The 26,756-nt window shown below is 40.9% G+C and overlaps 2 non-coding genes across 2 annotated transcripts; both read right to left on the bottom strand.

Moving 5' to 3' along the window:
- Positions 1 to 23,794: 23,794 nt before the first annotated feature.
- Positions 23,795 to 23,869, bottom strand: Trnas-cga. The gene has a single exon. It is a non-coding gene; the product is annotated as a tRNA-Ser (tRNA).
- A 226-nt stretch (positions 23,870 to 24,095) lies between these two features.
- On the bottom strand, positions 24,096 to 24,170 carry Trnap-cgg. The gene has a single exon. It is a non-coding gene; the product is annotated as a tRNA-Pro (tRNA).
- Between the last annotated feature and the right edge of the window lie 2,586 nt (positions 24,171 to 26,756).

Below are 26,756 nucleotides of genomic sequence, written 5' to 3'. Positions count from 1 at the left end.
ATACACTTTTTTATACAATAGAACTAGGGTGATACTGAGGCAAAAAAAGACACAAAACAAAACGAGCAGCAAAACAAGGCGAGAACCAGCAGAAGCAAAACAGATGGGAACGTACATAACAATGAAAACACCTATCATCCGGAAAATGCAGTGAAGGAACACCCTGCCGACGAAAAACAAGATACGACACGTTGGCAAAGAGGTCTCGATATCGAGGCAGTCGCAAGTATGTCCAATAAACCGTGATCATGTACTTTCTGAAGGCCATGTAATCTTCCCTTTCGCCTTCTACGATATAATGAAGGAAATGTACCAGCAACCACATTACGGTACGGGGTTTTGACCGTGGAAAGAAGGAAGAATTTGGGGGCAATATGATGTCCGTAGTGTATACAGTCTCAGAAGATCGAATAAGAAGGCCAATTGTGTCCTAATCCAAGACCAATTAGCCATATGACCTCCACAAGTAAAACGACGCCGTACCGTATCTGCAGACGTACAACGAGTCCGTGTCGTTAAGCAGAATACGGAAAAATCGCTTGTTGATTGGAATCAAGTTATTTACTATTTTATAACACGAGGACACTGCGTGTATCGGCAAAATCGGAAGACTTATATCGAACCAAACTGTTGTATAAGATGTTTCCGCCCGTTACGTGACATGGCAGCCTGTGCAGACGGAGGTGTGGGAGGGCTCATACGAACAGCTTCCTACCCCTCAGAGCAAGGGACATGTAATGCAGGTCCAGTCACTATGGCGAAAGCATTCTGTGGAACAACCAATACAATAGGTGATACTTTGTTGATAATTTTATTCTGAAGTGGCTGAAGACGAAGGAGCAAGAGGACATTGACACGTCTCAGATTGTAGGGGGACACAAAGACGAATGGGGAAACCCCGCCGCCTTTCCTCACACAGGCAGCTCAGAAGGAGCCACGTCGCGAGCAGGAGGGACGCTGGAGGTAACTCTGCCACTCACCGTACCAAGGACGGGGGGGGGGGGGGGTATCGTATCATCGAGAGAAACAGTGGGGGGGGGGGGGGGCAGCAGGATACTGATCCTGTAGCGGAAGTAAAGGTGGAAATTCATTTACACGATTATCAGAAGTGTCTTTTCATTTATTCGTTTCCAAAGTAGAGGCAGGTCCTACATCGGGAGTGGGAGGAACCAGATCAGCAACCGTTCATTTTCGAGCCTGCACTAATGATTGATTTAATACAAACACCCTCAGTGGGCAATTAGACCGAACGTGTCCACTTTCATTAGACAGGAAATAGGTTCCCTCTTGACCAGTGTACATGACACGAACAGGGTGATATAGAGGGTTTGACATGCATTTCCATGGAACAAATTCCACTATAACACTGCAATATGTGTTGAGTAAACCGGCGTTCACAACGAACGTCCTTCACGTTACCATAAGGAGTCAATATGTCCTTCAGAAAGTTGTCATCTAACTCCGACGAGAGACTGAACAATCGATAACTATTATAGTCAATTTCAATTCTGCGAGTGACACCATACTAACGGAATTTTTTCGATCTTGAACGATACTTGAGAACCATGTCGCGACAGTAATCTTTAAACGTGAAGGGTATCCATAAATTTTACGTAAAACACGTACTCGTCTGCGCCAAAACAATCGGTGTGGACCTGATCAGAGTTCACAAATTGCATCGATAAGACAATCGTGGATTTCTAGAGACCCGGACTGTACGTGGCCCATTGATTTATCGAAAATAAAATTCATAGTACGTTTTCGTGGAATACACTTGGAAAATACGGCAGCCATAGCGGAGCGGCCGACGCCACTGCAAGTTGACGAACAAACAAACAGCAAGACGGAGCGGAGGCCGCTACGACTCACTCAGCAGCCAGAGCCCACTAACGAGGGAAACTTCATACAAGCGACGCTACGGCAAGTGAGACAAAAATGGCTCAAATGGCTCTGAGCACTACGGGACTCAACTTCTGAGGTCATCAGTCCCCTAGAACGTAGAACTACTTAAACCTAACTAACATGAGGATATCACACACATCCATGCCCGAGGCAGGATTCGAACCTGCGACCGTAGCGGTCGCGCGATCCCAGACTATAGCGCCTAGAACCGCTCGGCCACTCCGGCCAGCCAAGTGAGACGAACGGGGACCTTCCAGAATGAAATTTTCACTCTACAGCGTAGTGTGCCCTGATAGGAAACTTTCTTGCAGATTAAAACTGTGTGCCGGACCGATACTCGAATTGGTGACCTTTGAATTTCGCAGGTCAGTGCTATACCGACTGAGCTACCCAAGCACGACTCACGACCCGTCCACACAGCTTCAAAATGGTTCAAATGGCTCTGAGCACTATGGGACTTAACATCGGAGGTCATCAGTCCCCTAGAACTTAGAACTACTTAAACCTAACTAACCTAAGGACATCACACACATCCATGCCCGTGGCAGGATTCGAACTTGCGCGGTTCCGGACTGAAGCGCCTAGAACCGCTCGGTCACTACGGCCGGCTCACAGCTTCAGTTCCGCCAGTACCTCATCTCCTACCCTCCAAATTTCACAGAAGCGCTTCTGCGAACCTCGCAGAACTATCACTGCTGAAAGAAACGATATTACGGAGACATCGCTTAGCCACAGCCTGGAGGATGTATCCAGAATGAAATTTGCCCGTAAAGGGCAAAGGTCTTGATTTCGTGTCTCGGTCCGGCACACAGTTTTAATCTGCCAGGAAGTTTCAGGAACCTCGGCACTCGAAGTGAAACTGACACCTATTCACAGTGTTTATCGCAGCTGCACGGACTGTCTCGGCACGCAGCTCTGCGCAGACCAGCACTTCCACCTGGCGCAACCTACCCGCAGTCCCTGTCCATGTCCTATATGCTCGCTACTTAGAGATCCTCACAAGAGGTCACACGTAATTCAAGAGCGTGAATTCGTTGCCCATCGAGGCAAATCAATTATATGAATGTGTAGTGTCTGTTCTGAACTGACACCACGCATACATATAACCGGTGAGATTGGCGCTGTGTGACATTGACGGTATAAGTAAACTAGTCTCTCCTTGTGAAGATGTGTTCGCCAGAGTGTCTATGCTTACAAATAAATATCTAGATACGAGTAATAAAGTTGTTGTAACATTTTAATAACGCTTGTTTCACTTAAAAAACCCTTAAAATTTTCCAAAAAAAAATTTCAGAGATAATACTTTTCAGGACGCACTCATAGGCTGAGCAAATAGCTACACCTGGTGCAGATGACGTCATAGGAATTCGCATTCTTCAAATGATTTTCATAATATTTAATAAATCTATTGTTCGTCTGCAATGTCTGTTATCTGTTCCTTCAGATATACAAAATAAATAATATATTACTGTTTGGAAAAAGTGAAGCTAACACGAATAAACATCATTTTTGACCACTTTCCTCTAAATTCATTTAACGGTTCAGGAAATATCTGAGATGAACAAAATGGTTCAAATGGCTCTGAGCACTATGGGACTCAACTGCTGTGGTCATAAGTCCCCTAGAACTTAGAACTACTTAAACCTAACTAACCTAAGGACATCACACACATCCATGCCCGAAGCAGGATTCGAACCTGCGACCGTAGCGGTCGTGCGGTTCCAGACTGTAGCGCCTTTAACCGCTCGGCCACTCCGGCCAGCTGAGATGAACAGCTTGGCTCAATAATCCTTTGTACTCTTTATGGTCTACATGAGCTGAAACGTTGACTCACTAAGGCCGCCTGTTTACAGGTAACAAAGTGTCTCAAGGCACTAAGTACTTCCTTCCACTAAAAGGATCGCCTACCACTGTGCCGCCTGTCTCAGCATTGCTGTTCTGAATGTCCTCTTTCGTTGTTAAGCAGCAATAAATATATGTCTTAGAAAGCTAAAAAAACTCCACTTTTGTAAGTTATATGTTTCCATAGATGAGTTATTTATTGCCAAAAATCTGTAGTAGCCATATAGATTAGTTAGCTATGAAAAATGTAAGCATCATTCGAATTTCATGACCAATAAGCATTTATACATGTGTACTTTTTGTACCGCTAATTGTGCCCGCCGATCCTGTTCCACTCTCGAATAGCGCGCAGGAAGAACGATTGTTGGCAAGCCATTGTATTGGCTCTAGTTTCTCGAATGTTCTCCTCGTGGTTATTACGCAAGACGTATGTATGGCGAAGAAATATGTTGTCCAACTCTTGTTCTCTCGAAATTTCAATAGTAAATCTATCTGTGACGCACAACACATCTCTGGTAACGTCTGCCAATGGAGTACCTTCGTAACGCTTTCGTGCAGACTAAACGATCCCGTAACGAAACGTGCCGCTCTTCGTTGGATCTTCTCTGTCTCTTCTATCAGCCTTATCTGGCAGGGATCCCAGATAGATGAACAATACTCAAGAATGAGTCGACCAGGTACCTTATAAGCTACTTCCTTCGTGGGTGAGCAACATTTCCTTAAGATTCTTCCTATGAATCTGAGTCTGGCACCTGCTTTACCCACTATTTGTTTTATATTGTCTTTCCACTTAAAGTCGCTCTGGATAGCATACTAATAGATATTTTACAGCAGATACTGTTTTCAGCAATTTGTCATCAGTAGTGTAGCTATAAAGTAGTGGATTTCTTTTCCTATTTATCTGCTGTATGTTACATTTATTTACGGTCAGGGTCGACTGCCAGAGCCCGTACAATTCATCCAATCTCTGGAGGTCATTCTGCAAATCGTTACTATCTTCTGGCGTTGCTACTTTGTTATTGACAACCGCATCATCTGCGAACAGTCTTACAGAGCACCCGACGCTTTCTACTAGATCATTTATATACACCGTAAACAGTAACGGTCCTATTAAGTTTCCTTGGCGCATACCTGAAATTGCCTTTACATCTGTCGAGTTTGTTCCGTTAAGAGCGACGTGTTGAGATATGTTTGCAAAGAAGTCTTGAATTCAGTCGCGGATCAGCTCCGATACTCGATAATCATTTTTCTCTTCCTTTTTACACTAGACGGCAGTGCGGCACGGTGTCAAATGCCTTCCTGAAGCCAAGGAACACGGCAACAGCTTGAGCGATATTGTTTACGGCACAGTGGATCTCATGGAGGAACAGAGCGAATTGGGTATCGCAGGGTTTCTGTTTACAGAATCCACGTTGATTTTTATAGAGGAGATTTTCCATATCGAAGAACGTCATAATTCTTGAGCGTAAAATACATTCCATAATTCTACAGTAGATTGACGTCAACGATATGGGTCTATAATTGTGTGCATATGTCCTACTGCCCTTCTTGAAAACGGCCGTGGCCTGCGCTTTCTTCCAGTCACTAGGTACCCTTCGTTGCTCAAGCGATCTACGATATATTACTGCTAGAAGGAGAGCAAGTTCTTTCGCGTGATCTTTATAGAATATTATAGGTATTTCATCTGGTCCTGACGCCTTTCCACTAGTAAGTGATCGTATTTGTTTTTCTGTTCTGCTATCGGTTATCTGAATATCTGCAAATTTGGCGTTCGCGCGACGATTGAAAGAAGAGACCGTGTTACGATCTACTATTTTCCGCGGTGAAGTAATTTTGGAAGACCTAATTCAGTATTTCGGTCTTCTTTCTGTCATCTTCCGTTTCGGTGCCAGTGTGGTCTCTAAGTGAATGAACAGATGATTTTGACTCACTTACTGATGTTACGTACGGCTAAAACAACTTAACGTTTTTTTTTTTTCTCAGGTCGACTGACAAAGCTCTTCTTTCAAAGTCATTGAACGCTTCTCTCATTGCTCTCCTTACATTTGTTGTCGCTTCGTTCAGCTTTCGTTTGTCAGTTAGTTTTTTGTTTCACTTGAATATGAGGTGAAGTTCTCTTTGTTTACGTAGCAATTTTCTAACACTGCTATTGTACCGCGGAGCGTCTTTTGCATCCCTTAAGGCCTTACCCGGAACATATTTGTCTAAGGCATATTGCACGATTCTTTCGAATTTTTTTCCATTTGTATTCCACAACTACGTCCTCATCACCGAATATTTGATGCTGACTACTCAGATCCTGTCACTCTTGCTAAGCAAAAATATCTTCCTACCTTCCAGAACACTCTTTGTCAGACGTAGTGTCGTAGATGCTAAAACAGCCTTATGATCACTGATACCTTCCTCTACGCTAACTGAACCGATAAGTTCGGGTCTTTCAAAATGTTACCCTCACATTTTAGCTCTCTAACTATCTATTCAAAGTAATTTTGGTGTAAGACATCCAGAACAATGCTACACGAATCCTGTCTCTGATACCAGTTTTGATAGAATGACACTCCCAACCTATACCTGGAAACCTGGAGTCACCCTCTATTACAACGACATGATGAGGAAAATTACTATAGATGTTCTGCAAGTTATGTCCGAAGCGCTCTACCGCTAGAGCTCCTGAACTAGCCGGTCTATAAACGCATCCGATTACCATTTTACCGATATTTGACACTTAACTTCACCCAGATTAACTCACAATCGGAATCCGTGCTGATCACGCAAGATTTTAACCAGTTCTTTAGTGCGATAAATACACCGCCACCACTGGCGACTAACCTATTCTTACGATAAATATTCCAAACCGAACTTAGGATTTCGTTGTTAGTAACGTCCAGTTTCATCCAACTTTCTGTTCCTAACACTGTCTGTGCTTTATTTCCTCCATTAAGCGATACTAATCCTGAGACCTTCCGTTGGATGCTCCTGCCGTTCACTAAAATCTTATTAACATTTTCTATCTCTGATTTGCGACGACGAACGTTGTCTAAGGACATTGTGGCTAATTAATCAGGCAAATCGTCTTTAAGCCCAAGAGAGGGTTTCTCTATCCTAAAAAATCCCCATGTGCAAGCCACACATACACCGTTGCCCTAGTAGTCGCTTTCTGCACCACTTACCTATTATGGGGATGCAATTCTGTACCCAATAGTGGAGGTCGAGAAATTCGCATCCGATTCCGTCGCAGAGTTACCTGAACCTCTGGTTTAGACTTTTTTTGTTCAATTTCAAGTAAATATTCTGGTTCATATTTAACAAAAGGATAAGAATTTCCACACTTTTTACAACAATTTTACCTTCTTTTGGAAGTGAACAATTATTATCTCTAGTAGTCCAATGAAGAATAGAATCTTCTCAACCTTTTCAAGAACCCCAAGTAAAAATTACAGTTAAATCTTCTTCCCACATAATTCCTCTATAATCTTAAAGAAATCCACCCAATAATTCTAATGGATAAAGAACTTCATTTTGTTTGATTTTAATTTTCCCATTGTTAAGAATATGTCCTGGCATATTGAATTCATTTGAAAGGAATGAAATTAATCGAAGAAGAGTTGAAGAAGAAATAAAAGGATGTTAGATTTTAGATAAAATATTGTTTCCATTTTAATTGTAATAATGTCAAACAATTTTAAAAACATAATTATCAATTAATTTAATATTTAGGTTACCATCATATGCAGAAAAATCAGTATATTCTGTACGAATAACGTCAAAAGTCATTTAAAATTACGAATAATTACGATGTAACCAACTATCACCAGTATTAATATTTATTTCTGTATCCTTGATAGGAAGATTTAAATTATTTTTGGTTTTCTAATTAACAGAAAATGAGTAAAATTGATAAGTTTCGATTAGGTTCATGATTTATTAGCGGGATATTTATTATTCATTTCTAATTCAACTGTTACATAAGCACCAAAAGTAAATGAAATTATCATTTCTATCAGTTATAGTTGTTCCTAAATCCTGAATCGTATGGAAAAATGGAAAGTTTGTAGAATGGTTTAGGTCATAAATCAGTGGACCACCAAATTCAGAATTAGGTTTAAATAAAGCAATAATATTAGTTTCTCAGGGAAATGATCATTATGTTTAACAAAAGTTCCATCAGCCAAATTAAAATTTACATTAATTATTTCAAAAAGAATGATTTTAGAAACATCTTTAGTAACAGTTTCTTTTATTAGGTTAAGTAGTTTGATAATTAAATCCTAAACCTTGACCAATATAATCTTCTTTAACCATAACTAATTTAACATCACTTTCCATAGGAATTCTATTTAAAATTTTATTTTAAACAAATATGAATATCTGGAATTTTCGAATTAACAAATTTTTCAAAATTTTTAAAACTATGTTGACAAATTTTACAGATTTCATTAAGATCACTAGAAGATTTTTTACTCAGATCTCATAGTTGTATTTTATTTAAGTGCAGAAATTTTTTTTATTATTTTTTTCATTTTGCTAATTTTAGGATGTTCTTTTAAAGATGTTTCATTCAACTCATTACTATTATCATGGTTATTAATATTGGAAACAGCATTTACAATAAGATCAATTAATTTTTGTTTATTGGGTATGCAATTATTCTTTAATTTTTCTGTGTTAGCTTTTGTTCAGTTTTTTTTATACAATTTTGTACTTGAATTCTCTCTTCTTCATTTCTTTATTCATTTCTTTCCAAATAAAATAATTAACAAAGTCCATAAGATGTTGTCTAGTTACATTCTAATAACCATTCTCTTTACAATAAATTTCTAAGTCATTATAACTCAATCCATACATTCCTTTACCATAATTTTCTAAGTTCTTAAACAGGTAAGCTTCGTTGGGCGTTTTGTTTTGGGTTTATTCATATGGAATAAAATTTTAAGTTTTATTAAAACATTTACAGTTAAAATGTACCTTTGAGATTTCTTAATTTAATTTTTAATCGATGGTATATATATGTAAGGTTTGGTGATTCTTATTTATAAAGATGAAAATATATTAGATTTGTAAATTTTTAAATTAGAAAGTGATAATTAGGTTTTTTGATATAGGCAGATTAGGTTGTATAGTCCTTATTTATAAAGAATAAAATTTATTAGATTTGAAATTTTTAAATGAGATAATGAGCATTTGGTTTTTTGATATAGGTGAATAAAGTTTCAAAAACGGTTCAAATGGCTCTGAGCACTAAGGGACTTAACAGCTGAGGTCATCAGTCTCCTAGAACTTAGAACTACTTAAGCCTAACTAACCTAAGGAAATCACACATCCATGCCCAAGGCAGGATTCGAACCTGCAACCGTAGCGGTCTCGCGGTTCCAGACTGACGCACCTAGAACCGCATGGCCACACCAGCCAGCAAATAAAGTTTGATGCTTATTTGTAAAGAATAAAATTTATTACATTCGAAAATTTTTAAATGAGAAAATGAAAGTTAGGCTTTTTCGATATAGAGATTGATATTTTTTTGGTTGGGAAATACTGCAAAATTAGATTCTTGGGTCACTTTCTGGAATTTTTAATCTAAAATGCTCTTTGCACCAGAACTCTCATAAATGTGTTACTTGAATGCCCCATACACTTGGTTATTCACAAGTACCTCTGAGTCTTCAGAGGATGACAGTGCAGAAACTACATGAAATACAGAAAATAGACACATATTACTTGATACAGCATCTCTCAATGCGGTAAATCATATTAAAGGTGCTCATTATCAGCACCATGTGTGACACAGAAAAAGTTAATACATCTGTAAAGTTCATTAAAGTCAGTTGGAGTAGTTGCCTGGGTTGCCTGTCTGCCGGCTTGTACTAACCCGATGCGACAGTAAGGAACAGCCGAATTGTTAACATGTTCTGATACGCGTACCCCTTACTTTAAATGCGCCACAGCACGTGAAGGGATGCTCTGTCCACTGACGTCATTTTTCTGTATGTATCGTGGCTTTAGGAGTCATCTTCTGAAAGACCCAGAGGTACTTAACGAATAACCCTATATCGTGATATTAAAGTTCAGTCGTCTGGGTGTGGACGGCAGTATTAGCATGCGAAAATCCACTAAATTGGCGATGGCGCAAGTATAGTCCACTATTTAGTCTTCGGAATTTGTCTCCTCTGTCGCTCATTAAACCAGCAGTTAGGTTTCAAATTGTATATTTTTCTACTCCCATTAAATGGTCCTCAAGGACTGCTACTTACTTGTTTTGACCCATTGTGACTTCCAGAATAACGATATCACCCAGGGAATGCCACACAAACGTAACACGCCCTGCTCTGGCCTTGACCCTTCCAACAATTGTTTCAGAGTGTTTGTTTTCAGACATTTCAAGCCATACACGACAACGTGATTCATGACCACATTAATGTGACCACCACCGAAATTCGACGTCAACATGTTATAACCACTCACAGACGGCAGATGGCAGCATTAGCCATGTGGGTGTATAAAGTACGTCGGTGGACGAAGTAAACAGTGCAGTTCTTGTCATAATGTGTAAACGGTGCGATTTATCTGACTTCCGAAGGAGCATGATTGTTCGCTTTTGGGGCAAGGAAGGAAGCATTTCCGAAACGGCTAAATCTGTAATCTGACCGCGTAGCGCCGTGATTAGACACCTAGCACAGCAAAATGGCGCGATCGAAACCCGGCGCTGAGGCAAATGTGGTGCACCACAGGCCTTTCAAGAGAGGGGTGAACGACGGTTGCGGAGATATATGCAGGCAAATAGACGTGCAACTGTTGAGCAATTGATGACCCTGATGAGCAAAGGGGCGAACGTGAATGTTGCTGAGTAAGGGCCTCCAAAGCAGGTGCCCGGTTCATGCAACCATGCTGATGAAATTTGCACCCCAATTCCGCTATCCGCTACTGGATGTCTACTGAATGGCGACGGATGGCCTTTACAAATGAAACACATTGTCATGTACGGCTTGAAATGTCTGAAAACAAAAACTCTGCAACCATTGTTGGAAGGGTCGAGCACGCAGCAGGAGGTGTTATGTTTTTGTGGCATTCCCTGGATGGTATCGTTATTCTGGAAGTCACAATGGGTCAAAACAAGTACGTAGCTGTCCTTGGGGACCACAGCCACTCCAACAAGCACTTTGTTTTTCCTCGGCATTTACAAGCAGGACGATGCTACGTGTCACAGAGCTCGCAATGTATGTATGTGCGTGGTCCGAGGAGCAGCAGAATGTGTTTTCCGAACTCCCCTCGCCACAAAGTCTCCCCGGATTTAAACCCAATCGAGAATTTGCGGGACCAGCCTGATCTGGCTGTACGTGCCAAGGATCCTAAGACGAAAAGCCTACCGCAGCTGGCCACGCCTCCGTATTCGACATAGCTCCACATCCTTGACGATAGCTTCCAGAACCTCTTTTACTCTCAGCCCGCCCGTCTCGCAGAAGGTGGTGATTCAGACTTTCAACAGGTGGTCACATTCATGTGGCTGGACAGTGTATTACTTAATCACATCAAAGGCTGAAAATGGGTAACTTTAATTACCAGTCTCACATCTCGATTCATACGTAATACTATTTTTACTTACTTAGGAATAAAATCACTGTGCTCCATTACGACGTGCACGTCTTAAACTCTAAGAGGCCAACACGGAAATACGTGATATGGATGGCGGAGTGTAGTATTTCTGCAAGAGAACGAGTGTACGCTGGGCACAGTGCTTCAGAACGGCTTTCACCGACGTTTGGTACATAGTTTTCGATTCACAGCGAAGCAATGTAGCACAGTGAACACGTCTGCACGATGGCTTGAACTCTATCAGCATAGTAACCGGCCGCAGTTAGCACTGGATGGACCTGGGATTGAATGTCACCGACAGCGACATTTAATGTCTGTACAGAATATTCCAGGAGATTGGAAACATTCGACGGCAGTATAGACAGAGTTCACAACGTACTGAAGCCCAGCGCAAAGATTACTTTCTTGGATTATGCACCTGAAGATGTGCAACAAGAACAGCACTTGTCCTGGCTACTGCCTCTGGGTGACGGTTTCGTATGTTCGGCGAACCTGCATATCTGTATCCTTCATGTGAATGAAACTCATTGTTAAAGGAGTAAGATGTCTCAACCAGCGTAAGTGAAACGTGTTCCAGGATGAGTCAGGGATATCCCTGAAGATGTGTCATCGATGCCTTGTCATTGCGTGAGGCCTTGGGACATGTGATCTTCCGGCCAGTATTGCATAAAGTCACGGACACGATGCGGCACCAAAGTAATGACACCATGCTCCGTACACTTACACCACTGCTACTGCCACACTTGAGTCTTATAGGAACGACATCCTTCAACAGGACATGCACCATTTTAGTGGTACCTATGTTTTTGGATTCCGTATGATCGAAAGATATCACTGACAGCAGCAGACTAGTGGTTGAGTCATGCAACATGAGGACTTCACTCGTCTTAACTCTCCATCTCGTTCATCGAACTTAAATGTGATATAAACTTGATGTACTCCACTGAAAGCCAACATATAACATGAAGATCATATTTCATTATTAACTTTACGTTATACTTCAAGTAATATTTTATTTCTGTACATGTAAAACGCAAAAGCTGAAAGTTGAACATTATAGTACATACAGAAAAATTCATACGTAGCATTATACAACCACATCACATGCTTAATGAATGGACAAACATTTAACACACCTCTGTAACTATAATAAGCTGTGGCTTAAATAATCTCATCTGTTGTTACCCATTTTCCATCTTCGTCCTGTCTTCTTAGGTTACTTGTAAAGTCACCTGACCTTTTTTATTGTGAAATTACATTAGAAAACTTCAACATTTTATTTTACTGTGATTTACCTATGTACTCGAAATTGTAAGAAATTTATAGTCTCTGACAGCAATCCCGTACCTTCAGTGCAGTATATCTGTAGAGACGAGCCGTTAAAGAGAGATATCTACGAAACTAAACAATGTGACCAATGTTTTCACACATCAGTTGGTTACCGTACGTGTAGAATGAAAATCAAAGAACATGTACGAATTTTATCATGGTCTAACAGTGAAGCAGGCTCTCTTAGCAATTTTTTTACAAGTCTAAAATTTTTTTTACTCCTCATAAGCATTTGTCATTAATTATAATTCATTCAAAATGCCATGACGTGGAACATCCAGCGAAAGATTCAAATGTACTTGTTATTATTACGACATCGATTGGCGATTCGCTAAAAGTATCATTGTAACCTATCTTTCACATCCACTCTTACAACTGACTGCATTTACACATCACCAAATTTGAGTTGAGAATATCTTCCATAAAATTAAAGGAAAGGCTCCTGATGAATACTGGGAGAGAAACCCAGTAACTGCTGTCATGTCATGGCACACAAATAATATTATTGCACTTTTTCCAATGGTTCTTTGATTCATACTTCGGATCATGATATCACTAAACATTTTCAACCAGTGCTTATCAGGATGATGATGAAAACAACAATAGTAATAATTTCTAAGATATCTGAGTCAAACTCCGACTTGAGTATGCAACCCTACCACTGCTGTTGTAATTTAGTATGCTTTTACCTAATTAACAGAAAACTCTGTCCCTATGTTGCCACATATAAACTTCTTACTAAATTTTAGTTTTGTTTCCTAATAAAGTACGCTATGGGAAAATAGTTCTCTTAATAGGAAAAGCCAATCAATAGAGTTACCCTTTTTACAGGAATCGACTGTGTTGTGTCTAATGAATAAATAAATCAAACTATTCAATTCTTTTACTAAGATCTTACACAGCGGTTATAAAGACACGCGGTATGAATAGTATTATACTGAAGTTAGGACAACTCAGTTCCAAGTTCATTTAGAGTTTTAAAATATGTACTAAAGGTCGCCAGCCTATCCAGGCAATAAAATAGTGACGTAGCGGAAAAGCAGAAGTATGAATTCTGCTTACTTTCTTGTTACTGTTTAAGTTGCTTCTTCTGATAAATATTACTCCACGTAAACAGTACTGGTGCAGACACCGGAAATATTTGACTACTACGCTCTTATATATTACGTTTTTGAAAGAGAAAGTCCAGTAGACAACTTCAAGGAAACTTAAAAATTTGGACAGTGGGGACCTTTAGAAAAGCGCTTTCCATAGCCAACAAACTTATGTACTAAAATACTCAGGTACTAAAGCACACACTTTTTATACTGACACTACAAGAAAACCTCTTTCTTACTGGAATTTACTTTCAAAAGCTATTACTCTTTGAACTATCTCTGTATAATCGTTTAACAGATTCTAATAATTTTGCTTCATTTTGAATGAATTTTATGTAAGCAACCTTTTACTATAACACTTTGCAATAGTTAAGAAAACTTTTAAAACAACAATAGTTTGACTTTATTTCTCTTTAATGTACTAAAGCATGGACATGTTATTACTCTAACTAAAATCTTGATTACTCCTTCCAGTGAAACAACTAAGACCATTTTTCCGTAACTATTGCTCAAGATGAAAATATTTATGAACTCTTTAACTTGATGATGTAAAATTACATTTAAATTCACTGTATTCAATCTACACTCTTCCACTAATGAGACGTAATTTCATTACTACAGGATTTAGTCCCTCACACATACATATCATTATTTACACAAAACAATTTAAATGGTGCCTCTTTATATTAACTTGGCACTTCATAAGTCTATAAAACAGGATACTCGGATCAATCAACCCTATATAGCTGTATGATTAGTTTGAAATAAGAGGGTGAACCAGTTTTTTTAAAGTTCAAGAATGATTATTCACTAATAAAACACAGTTCAAATTAATGGTTCACCCCTTACAAAAGTAAAGTCCAAGAAAAGTCTTATCTGGTGGCTGTAAGCTTGAGTGTAGTGAACAATTATGGTGGCTACACTACCCACAGTAGGGCCTGCTAGTATCTTGCTGTATGAGCCCAATTTCTCTTATTGTCGTTGCTCAGTTTTACTTACAGTAGCCCAACAACTTGGGGCTACGCCGTATGACGTTTACAGTCTTTATCCGAGGTATTTTTGTGCAAATTTGCAGGAAAAGCTTCTCCTGCTTCACTAGGGTGTTGCCTCAATCACCGCGCTTGCTCTAGGTAGTGCGCCAATTCTCTCTTGCCACCTTTCCCCTCCCCACTTTCCTTTCAAACTAATGCACACTGGCTTTTACATAACACCTATTTCTTACACTGGTCCTAAGCATGACGATTTCTTACAGTTGTCAAATTAACATCAACATGAAGAATTTATAAACACAAATATTTTAAAATACAAAATGTCATCAGAAAATTATTTAACGTAATAAACAACTTTCATAGTATTTGACATACATTACTCACATATAATGCAAAGAACGTCAACCTCCAGTATAGCGCACTTTAATTTACATATACAGAAAATATAGTACCAATATGCGAAAAGTTTAAAGCAAAAAATGATAAAAAAATTAGATAATCGTAAACAAATGTTCTTAGAACTATCACTGTCTGTCTACGTTTCACAAATGCTAGTGATACCTAGAGTGTGAAAAGAGCGCAAGCGTTTCCATATGGCAGGTAGACTCTCACGTTTGTTTCTTAATGGACGTCCAATGAATGTTTGCCAAAGGCAGAACGCCATTCTAGACACTGATGATATGAAGTTCTCAGTGTCACGCTTGCAGAATAAAAGAATCGTGAGTGTGTAGATATCGTTCATGGCCAGATGTAGAAAGGAAGAAATTGTCCAGTCGGTAAAAGTTTGAGGAGAAGACCATGAGTGCATTGTGCCGGCACTCATGTCTACAGTCTGGTCTCTCTGCCTAAGCTACTGATCAGTTATGGTGAAATATTGTCTTGTTACTACTCAAATTAAGACAACAGACCGTAACAACTTTTCATATTGTTCCAGTATAATTTTCACTTATCGAGTGGTGTATCACGTTAATAGCTTGTATATGATCTAACATAGCTATGTTCCTTCGTTTTCTTCACAATATCCAGTTCTCTACTTGCAGTCCATTTGCTCCTAAAATTCTGTTATCATCAAGACATAGACGGGACGTTAAACATTAAGTTTCATCCCTTCCTTCCTTTTGGTGGAGTAGCTTGTCGTGATTAATGCTCACATCAAGTTAGCCGTCCATACACCCTAAATGATTTATGCCATAGCTTCGAATACCTGTTTACTAAATTTCACAGTTTCAAAAAAAGGGTTCAAATGGCTCTGAGCACTATGGGACTTAACAGCTGCGGTCATCAGTCCCCTAGAACTTAGAACTACTTAAACCTAACTAACCTAAGGACATCACACACATCCATGCCCGAGGCAGGATTCGAACCTGCGACCGTAGCAGTCGCGCGGTTCCGGACTGAACGCCTAGAACCGCGAGACCACCGCGGCCGGCACAGAGAGTTTCCTGTACTCTTTAACAGACTAGAATCAATAGATAGAAGGTATGGTGGATATAGTGTTAACCAGAGATGAAATAATGCCTCCAGAAATAATCTCCACTGTGTTGCGCACTGAAATCCGTACAGAAACTTTAGGCAGATTTAAAGTAGCCTATGTGCCGGACCGGGACTCAACTCTTAAATCACGCTCGGAAACTGCGAGAAACGTTATGAGTTTTTAAGCTTTTCCCTTGATTGTTAGGCGTTAGTGGGTGGCCCTTGTACTAGAGCACAACCTTTAACAAATGCCGCGAGCCGGACCAGCACAAAGTCTGGACATGGAAATACAGCGCACATTGCGCTACAGAGCGAAAGCTAAATTTTAGTTGTGATGTTTCCCAATAATTTATCTCAGTCTGTTCACGATATATTCAGGTTTGTATGTGTACTGTGACAGTGCTTCCAAATATATATATAATGCATGTACTTATGTATATAAGTATGAGAATACACAAAAGGCACTAGCATAAGAGGTAAAATGCCTCTTACTGTGTGAACCGTTCAAGATATCTAAACGAGGTTGTCGGAAAATGGTAGCAAGCAGAGGTTCCATGGTTAATTCTCTTAACTCTCATACCAAACGAGACATTGTAGAAAACACATATATTTCTTTAAATGAAACAATGTGCGTCTCTACTTTAAGGTGAAATTAACGGCATTCGGAAGGTCTTGAAAATACGGGAAAGCGATATAACGTTTCTTAATGTTTGCGTCAAAACTAATCGAAAAAGTGTTCGATAAATGTGCTAAAACTGAGATGCAAAACGGCCGGAATCGGCTAGCGCAGCTTAAACACTGCCAGACGGGCTCCGACGGCAAGCCCTGTCACTGTATCAAGCGCTAAGACCGTTTGCTTGTTTACACTTTAAAACAAGCAGAAAAAGTGTAGTGTGTCGACAACTCCATCTACAGTCTCTGCGAGTACGAGGTGACCGGTTGTTTGAAACAACGTTGCTCTCTACTGAACCGGAACAACACTGTGAACAGCACGCTACTGGCAGTTTGTACATTGTCTGACAATACTACAATCGTCAAGTCTTTTACTAAATGTACAGAATTCACTACAAACTAAAGCAAATTACCAGACTCCTATGGTCGAACACAACTTTTAAATACTTTTGGACGATACAACGAAACAAAATGAAATGGAATGAATTCGTGAAACTAATGGTCAAGAAATTGAATGGAAGAATGAAATATGTTGTGAGGATTTTGGAGAAATTGGAGTTCACCAGTTAATATAACCACGTACGACACTCTGTTTCTGGTTTCTCATTTGGTCGGACTGGAGCAATCCGTCGAAGGGACTGACTGATGAGCTGCTAAAATTATAACAAGTAGGTATAGGGCTTAAGGGATTATCTGGGACCGTTTTTAGAAACCGCTCCAAGAAAGACGGAGTTCTTCACACGAAATGTCGAAGACCAGCATTATACCTAAGCTGCTTAATCAGTCAGTTTCGTCGGTGGTAGATCTGGTGAAGCTATCATGAGAACAAGCCAGTAGACATTGGGTTACGCATGGATTTATGCACGTGCCGAAAGTAACTTTTCCCTAATTCTGTATGTGAATAAAATAAGGTATAGAGTCGATAATATTGGCGGCCGCCGCCATGCTCTGGCTCCTAATATTCTCAGAGCATTGCTTAAGTAAGATCAGACGACAATCGGTACGTTAAACAAAGTTTGACAGGTAAGAGTACTTATAATCTGTAAAAAATAAACTCTTATTTTTAAAGTGACTAACGATAAGTAATATCGTGTTAACGCCCAAAGTAATAAAATTAATGCATTTCTTAATCTTTATTAAACTAAGAATTAAAGCGTTAATGAAACAGTTGAAACAATTTATCTCTAACAATTTCTTTATGATCCTTTAATGTCAGTAACGCATACGACAAGTCATAATCCCAGTCCATTTGTCTCTTTGTTTATGAGTCCATTTTTATAATACCTCGTAACAATGTTTATTTTTCGTAACGCGGGTTAATCACTACGAGAGGATAAAAGAAGTAATCAGAAAAGTAAACATTCTCTGGCGTGCTCTTCGTAAAATAAATAGCGTTTTCAAAACGAAGTTTCCAGTGTATCCGAACTGGCGATCTACTAATACAGTGTATTACCTGTTTTGATATTGTGTGACTTTTAATGCTTTTAATGCGGAAACCAATCACCACCATGCATGGTGGTAATTACTAGGAGAAACAGAATTCGAACAAATGGAAACCCCCAATGGAACTAATCATACGCTGAACGGGAACAAGCAGCAGTGAAAGATGTAGTTATTACAGTTATGAAATTGAAAACTTGTAACTCATTATTTGTTTCAATCAGAGTTGCGATTTAATACTGACGAATATCTGCTTCTGATCTTTGCAGATTAGTTATAGTCTAACGCGTCAACTTCGTCAGCTTTTATTATTGCCTGAACATCAAAATATGAATATTTCAATGTGGAAGTAGTCATATAAGCTGATGAACACTTTAATGTTGACGCAGTATCACAAGATGTGAAGATGTCCGATAATGGCCGCAACTTGTAATAGACTATATTAAATAGTAGCTTTGAATGCAATGAATAATCCGCTGCAGTTTCCCAATAGTTTCTGCATCTCTCCAAATTTATGATCTGCGCCTTCCTGCAGTCTAAATATAGGTGGGTAGGACATGTTTCCGGATGAAGGAGTGGTAAATGAACTACAGTCAAACATTGATTTCCCCCTTCAGTTGTTAGCCCCAGACTTCCCTCCATTACTCCGCCCGAATAGGCCTCGAAATGCTCAACAGTACAGACCGACAGCATTGTCATCCTCAGATGAGTGACTTTACTGGATGCAGTTATGCAGGGTCATGTGTACAGCATGCCACTCTCCTGGCCGTTGGCAGTATTGATGGCCAGAGACGCTACTTCTACGTCAAGTAGCCCCTTAATTGCCCTAACAAGGGTTGAGTCAACCCGTTTGTAAAAAGCACTCGGCATACCCGGACGGTCACTCATCCAAATGCTAACCAAGACCGGCAGCAATTTACTTAGGTGATATGACGGTAATCAGTGTTACCACTGTGGCAAGACCGTTGACTCCTTCCATTACCAAATTAATTATTCACTGGTGCCTCAGAATGTATTCTATCAACTTAAGCGGTCCTTTGGTTAAGTTCCTCCATAAATTTATTTCCTCCCCAAATTACATCCCGTACGTTTTCTCTAGTGGCCCAGTCTACCCAACTTATCATCAACATTGTTATTTAGCACCATATTTTAAAGGTTTCTACCTTTTTCTTGTCGGAACTGTTTAACGCCCATGTCTGAATTTCGTACTGGGCCGAACCTAGTACAAAACATTTTAAGAAGAGACTTCGTAACACTTAAATTGACACTAAAAAAGCTTTTCTTGCTATCGCGAGTGTGTCTTGAACAATCGTCAGCTATTTTTATGCACAAATACCAATGATCATTTGCTACTTTGTCTTACTTTCTGATGTAATTCCCTCGGCATCACCTGATATAATTCTACTACACTCCATTACCTGTGCTCTATGTATGTTGATATTGATCTTATAACCTCTTTCAAAGACACAATCCATTCCCTTCAATTGCTATTCCAGATCATTTGCGCGTATCTGACAGAATTACAACTTCATCGGCAAACCTCAAAGTTTCTATTACTTCATACTGTGGCTTAATTTCTTTCTGAAGGTTCTCCTTGGTTTCCTTTACTGCTTGCGCAATATGTTGGTTGAATAACAACGGGAATTGGCTAGAACCCTTTCTCGCTACCCTCCTTCTCCCCCCCCCCCCCCTCATCAACTGTTGCTTTCCCTTCATACCCTCGACTCTTGTAACTATAGTCTGGTATTTGTGCAAGTTATAGATAACCTGTCGCTCCAAAACTGTACTCTAGCCATTATTGCGAAACCCCTCTACTGGGTATAAATCTACAAATGATTGAACTGTAGGCTTCATTCTCCTCAATTTGTTCTCCAAGATAAAGCCGTAGTGTCAGTACTGTTAATATTCGTAACCATTTTGTGTCAGTTGCTACTTCACTTATGATTTATCACAGAGTTCAGAAAAAAATCCACCTTTTGCAATTGAATGTATTCTTTGTGTCTACCAGACACGTTTCACATATTCATGCTAGATAGTCTGTAATACAATACATTATTTAATCATACATATTCTGATCACAATTTATAGAGCTTCTTGACAGCTCATTAAAATTACCAAATTATCAAACTGTTTATAACTATATTGTTGTTTTTTACACTTAATTTCATTTTATGTCGTCTTACGTGTCCATGTGTTCTTCTGTGTGCACTATATGCACATAGTACATGTTAAAAGCACATGCTTTCATTAATTTGTCTCTCTGCAGCATCTACCTATTCCATAGAACTGAACGCTTCTAAATGCATTTCGCCTCGCGTCATTCCTGCTTTTCCGCTTTTCGCTTCCCGCCATTTTCAGTTTTTACATGTTATTATTTGTTGCTGCATGCTTCATTTGCTCCACTTTCGCTTTTCCTCCTTTCGTCAGTTAGATACATTATCTCAAACATCATCCAAGAATTTCTACTAGGTTGGGTCTTTTTGTCCATTTCGTCCTCTGTCGCCTTCATTATTTCATCTCTCAAAGCTACTTCACTTAACTTGTATTTCTTTCTCCTACGTCAGTCAATCGTTGGCTATTGCTTCCTTTCAAACCCTCTACAACCTCTGGCCATTTTTAAATATTTAGGTGCCACTTCCTTAACTTAATACTTTTCTATAATTTCTCCACGTGTGACCTACATTTCACATCTAATATATTATTTTCAGAGATTATATATACCCTCTGAAATGGTTTACAGTTTAGGAACCTTGCAGTGTCTTTAGTTCTCTTACAAGTGCACAACACTCTTCATTGATGCCCCGTGAATCAGGGTGAAATCTCCTCTAATTCCGTCAGCAGCTCGTGGTCTTGTGGTTGGAATTGCTGATTGTCGATCTCAGGGTGCTGGGTTCGATCTCCGGCAGGGTTGGGGATTTTCTCAGCTCGGGACTGGATGTGTGTGTTGACCTCATCATCATTTCATCATCATCGACGCGCTACTGGCCGAAGTGGCGTACCGGCACAGTAGCTCAGCAACCCGGGCACAGGGCGGCTGTAATAAAGAAACTGAGTGAAGTATCCCCAGAAGGGGGATCCCGGCCACAGATGCCACAAGCACATCTCATTTTATCCTCTTTCTTCATTCCCTCAATCCACATTCACCCTCTGTTTTGCATTTTCCTTCTATCGAATACCAGTACCCCATCACAACTATGTTTCTTCGCCTGACCAGAATTTTTGTTCTTTCTGCAACCGCAGCTCACGAAATCCCTTCATATCTAACTTCAACTTACCAATATTTATTTTCAATTTCTCTAATCAAGCTTCCCGGTTTATAGCTCAAACAATCCACATTCCCTTCAGTAAAACATTAGATATTTTTCTTCTGATGACAACATTGTTGCCGTCCGCTGTGGCCGAGCGGTTCTAGGCGCTTCAGTCTGGAACCGCGCGACCGCTACGACCGCAGGTTCGAATCCTGCCTCGGGCATGGATGTGTGTACTGTCCTTAGGTTAGTTATGTTTAAGTAGTTCTAAGTTGTAGGGGACTGATGACCTCAGGTGTTGAGTCATGTAGTGGTCAGAGCCATTTGAACCATTTGAATACATTGTTGTCGGCAGTCACCGTCTGGGCATATGAATGGAGGGCTATTTTTCATCTAGAATATTCTTCCTACGGCTATGACATCATCGTTAAACTATACAGTAGAATTACATGTCTTCGGGAAACTTAACATCTGTAGTATCCCTTCGGTTCAGCGGTTCGCTGTGCCAGTGTAGCAAATCCATCTTGGCTAAGGTCAAGGATATGTTTGTCAGTCTTTCAGACTGTTGCCCGTGGTACTAGTGAAATGTGTGCTGGCCCTCTACAGGAACCTGAGGTGATAATAGTCATGGTATGCCTCCTAATGTCGTGTCGGACCTACTTTTGCCCGGCATAATGCAACGACTGGACGTGGCATGGAATCAACAAGTCGATTGAAGTACCCTACAGAAATATTGAGCTATGCAACCTCTAGAGCCGTCTATAATTACAAATGTGTTGCTGGTGCAGGATTTTGTGTACGAACTGAATTCTCGATTATGTCCTATAAATGTTCGATGGGATTCATGTCGGGTGGACTGGGTGACCAAATCCTTCGTTCGAATTGCCCACAACGTTTTTCGTAGCAGTCTCGAACAATTATGGCCCGGTGACATGGTGCATCGTTATCCATAAAAGCTGCATTCTAGTTTGGGAACATGAAGTCCACGAATGGCTGAAAATGGTCTTCAAGTAGCCAAATATAACCAGGACCCAGTCCATTCCAAGTAAACACAGCCCACTCATTATGGAGCTAGAACCAGCTTGCTCAATGCCTTGTGGACAGCTTGGATCTACGGCTTCGTAGGGTCTGTGCTACACTCGAACCTCACCATCAGCTCTTACGAACTGAAACCGTGACTCATCTGACCAGATCACGGTATTTCAGTCGTCTAGGGTGCAACCGATATGGTCATGAACCCGTGACAAGTGGTGCTGGCGATATCGTGCTGTTAGCAAAGGCACTCGAGTCGGTCTTCTGATGCCATAGCCCATTGACACCAAATGTCGCCACAGTCTTCTAACGGAAACGTTCGTCGTGTGTCCCACATTAATTTCTGCGGTTGTTTACGCAGTGTTGCTTGTCCGTTAGCAGTGACAACTCTACACTCTCTCGTTCGTTAATTGAAGGCTATCGGCCGTTGCGTTCTCCGTGGTGAGAGGTAATGCCTGAAATTTGTTAATCTCGGCACTGTCTTGTCACTGTAGAACTCGGAATATTGAATTCACTACCGATTTCTGAAATGGAATGTCCCATGCGTCTAGCATCCACTACCATTCCACGTTCATAGTCTGTTAATTACCTTCACGCGGCCATAATCGCCAAAATGGTTCAAATGGCACTGAGCACTATGGGACTTAACTTCTGAGGTCATCAGTTCCCTAGAACTTAGAACTACTTAAACCTAACTAACCTAAGGACATCACACACATCCATGCCCGAGGCAGGATACGAATTAGCGACCGTAGCGGCCAGAAAGCCATAATCACGTCGGAAACCTTTTTACATGAAGCACCTGAGTACAAATAGTAGCTCCGCCAATGCACTGCCGTTTTGTACGTTGTGTAGGCGATACTACCACCATCTCTGCATGTGAATATCGCTATCGCATAACTTAATTTCACCTCAGTGTATGTCAGTCTGGCGTATCAGTTTATAACCATCTGGTATTGTTGCACCAACGATACAGTTATCTTTATGGTTGAGACAGACGTGCCATTCCCACGCTTCATGGGTGTATAATGTTAGAAAATATGCAGGAGGTGTATCCGTGACGACTGCAATAAATGGGAATGTCTGGAAGAGATCTTCTTCCAGCAGTTTATATCTTGTATGAGATTTTCACTCTGCAGCGGAGTGTGCGCTGATATGAAACTTCCTGGCAGATTAATACTGTGTGCCGGACCGAGACTCGAACTCGGGACCTTTGCCTTTCGGGGGCAAGTGCTCTACCGACTGAGCTACCCAAGCACGACTCGCGGCCCGTCCTCACAGCTTTACTTCTGCCAGTACCTCGTCTCCTACCTTCCAAACTTTACAGGAGCTCTCCTGCGAATCTTGCAGAACTAGCACTCCTGAAAGAAAGGATATTGCGGAGACATGGCTTAGCCACAGCCTAGGGCATGTTTCCAGGATGAGATTTTCACTCTGCAGCGGAGTGTGCGCTGATATGAAACTTCCTGGTAGATGAAAACTGTGTGCCGGACCGAGACTCGAACTCGGGACCTTTGCCTTCCGCGGGCAAGTGCTCTACCAACTGAGCTACCCAAGCACGACTCGCGCCCCGTCCTCACAGCTTTACTTCTGCCAGTACCTCGTCTCCTACCTTCCAAACTTTACAGGAGCTGTCCTGCGAATCTTGCAGAACTAGCACTCCTGAAAGAAAGGATATTGCGGAGACATGGCTTAGCCACAGCCTGGGGGATGTTTTTCCAGAGTGAGATATTCACTCTGCAGCGCAGTGTGCGCTGCTATGAAACTTCCTGGCAGATGAAAACTGTGTACCGGACCGAGACTCAAACTAGGGACCTTTGCCTTTCGCGGGCAAGTGCTCTAATAACTGATGCCAATGATGAAGATAATGATGATGATGATGATGATTATGACGATGACGTAATAAATGTAGTAATAGTAGACATTGTGTTTTCCGTTTTTACCTCTAAGAATGATTTATTTTACTGCTCGCTGTAATTCGCACAGCTCGTGTTTCGCTGTAGTCCACGGTTCTGTGACAGCCGTTGGGAGTAAATTGTTTTTACTTCGGCAGAAGCTGGAGGTGAGAGTTAATGCACGGACGGCGGGCAAGACGCACAGCCCGATGCGCGGTTCCCTGCGCCACGCAGCCGCAGCGACGCCGTGTCGCCGACCTCGCCGCCGCTCGTAATCGGTTAACGCGCAGACGCGGCCAGAACGCAAATACGCTTTCGTACAGTCGGGCGCGCTCGCCGTTCGAAATTCGTGACACGGTAGATACAAGCCGGCAGGCGCGCATACATATTCATTCCCGCTGCGGTCGAAGTAAGAGGCGTGACGCGGCCGGCCTGTGTGCGGCGCGGCCTTTGTGCCTTTCCCTTGACAGTCGTCCTGTGAAATCCAACGTCCTTCCCAAACTGCCCGTCGCGTCTGGCGCAACGCACGCTGCAGCCGGAGGGCTGCCGCGGAAAAGGCTGTCCGCTGGAACTGTGGTATAAAAATTATTTTACGAGCCCTTAAATAACACTCAAAGCTGGACGGGAGGACAGTCGGCGAGTGCGTTAGCGACTGCTGGACACTGTTCTGTGCGCAGCGGGCCGGAAATGGACAGCCGACAGCTCTGTCTTACGGCGCCCGCTTGCGGCCCTCAGTTCCTCCCCCGGTCATCCTGTCTTAGATTTACGGCCGTTTCAATACATCGTGTAACGGAAACGTTGGGACACAACCTGTAGAACGTGTCACAAAAGGTGGAAATTTACCACGGATTTCAATGCGACATTTTTTCACAGATTCCACGACGAAACTCTCCTAGTCTGGCAGAAATTCCGAAGAGATTTCATTCATTTGTGAAGCACAACAACGGCAACACACAATCAATACCTTCACTGCGCCGTAACACATGTTTTGCTACCGACGACAGCGTCACGAAAGCGAAGTTACTAAACACAAATTTTCGGAATTCCTTCACCAAGGAAAGTGCACTATATACTCCAGGTTTCGGATCATGAACAGTTAACAAGAGGAATAATCTAAAAGTAGATACCCTCAGTGCACTGAAGACACTTAAAACAATTAATAATGGCAATTTTTCGGTCCAGGCTGTATACGAATTAGGTTCCTTTCGGTGTGTGCTGATGTAATATCTTCATTTTTCGAAATCATATACACCTCCCTAAGGACTAGAAAGCAACATAGGTCGCAATAATGGGTAAGGAATGTAATAGAACGACGAATTCGGTCTTGTGCAGGACACCTCTTTTTGTTTTGTTTTACCCAGATATGTTGCAGCACTTTTTGTGCTATCTTCAGTGGGTTATTTTTTTTATTTTCTAACTCATGTAATGGTGGCGGAAACTCTGCCTATGTTTTGAAAAATCGGAGAAAGTGCAGTGTCAAGCGACCATAGGTCACGAAATCAGCCTATTCACTTCGCCAGCAACATATGAGAAAGCACTACAGTATCAAAACCATGAGAAGTTGTAGATTGTGTAGCAAAATAAATCTCCAATAGCATCATCTAAGTAAGAAAATAGAAAATAACCCACTGAAGATAGCACAAAAAGTGCTGAAACACTAATTACACTTCAAGTTCCTGTTTTAACTAGGGAAATAAAAAAAAATGTGAACAGCACTTCATTACTCACAATTGTTACTATAAAGTGAACACTAAACACAAAGCACATCAAATTAACACTTTAGGTAACGCTTCGAACATTAGTAGAACTAACTCATCAAATAAAATTTACATTCGGTATTTAAAAAGGAAAAGGTGTAAAAACTGATTTATGCCCTTTCTGAGTTCATGTATTTAACAGATAATCAAACCACTGTACCGTAATAGTCAACCATTGCTGGATACGAAAATTTAAAAATCTAAGCTAAAGATGTTCCCTGAATATGACATTCCACTTTTTGCGAGGCCAACGCATATGGCTGGATATTACCTTCTTGTATGAATTCCAAATTACAGGACAGCACTCAGATATTAAACCACCGCATCTATACACACATCTTCCAACTACGCTTGACAACTAAGTCGCTCTCTCACACGCGGATTAACTACGTGACAACGGCACAGACTCTGGAATCCAGAGAACCTCCTTCATACATGTACCCAGGACAAGTGTTGCATGTGGCCAATATCGATAAAAAAACTGCCACTACGG

Source organism: Schistocerca piceifrons, chromosome X, assembly GCF_021461385.2.
Source record: "Schistocerca piceifrons isolate TAMUIC-IGC-003096 chromosome X, iqSchPice1.1, whole genome shotgun sequence".
Lineage (NCBI taxonomy): Eukaryota > Metazoa > Arthropoda > Insecta > Orthoptera > Acrididae > Schistocerca > Schistocerca piceifrons.
Note: the sequence above shows the minus strand (reverse complement) of the source record. Positions and strands in the feature narration are given on the sequence as shown.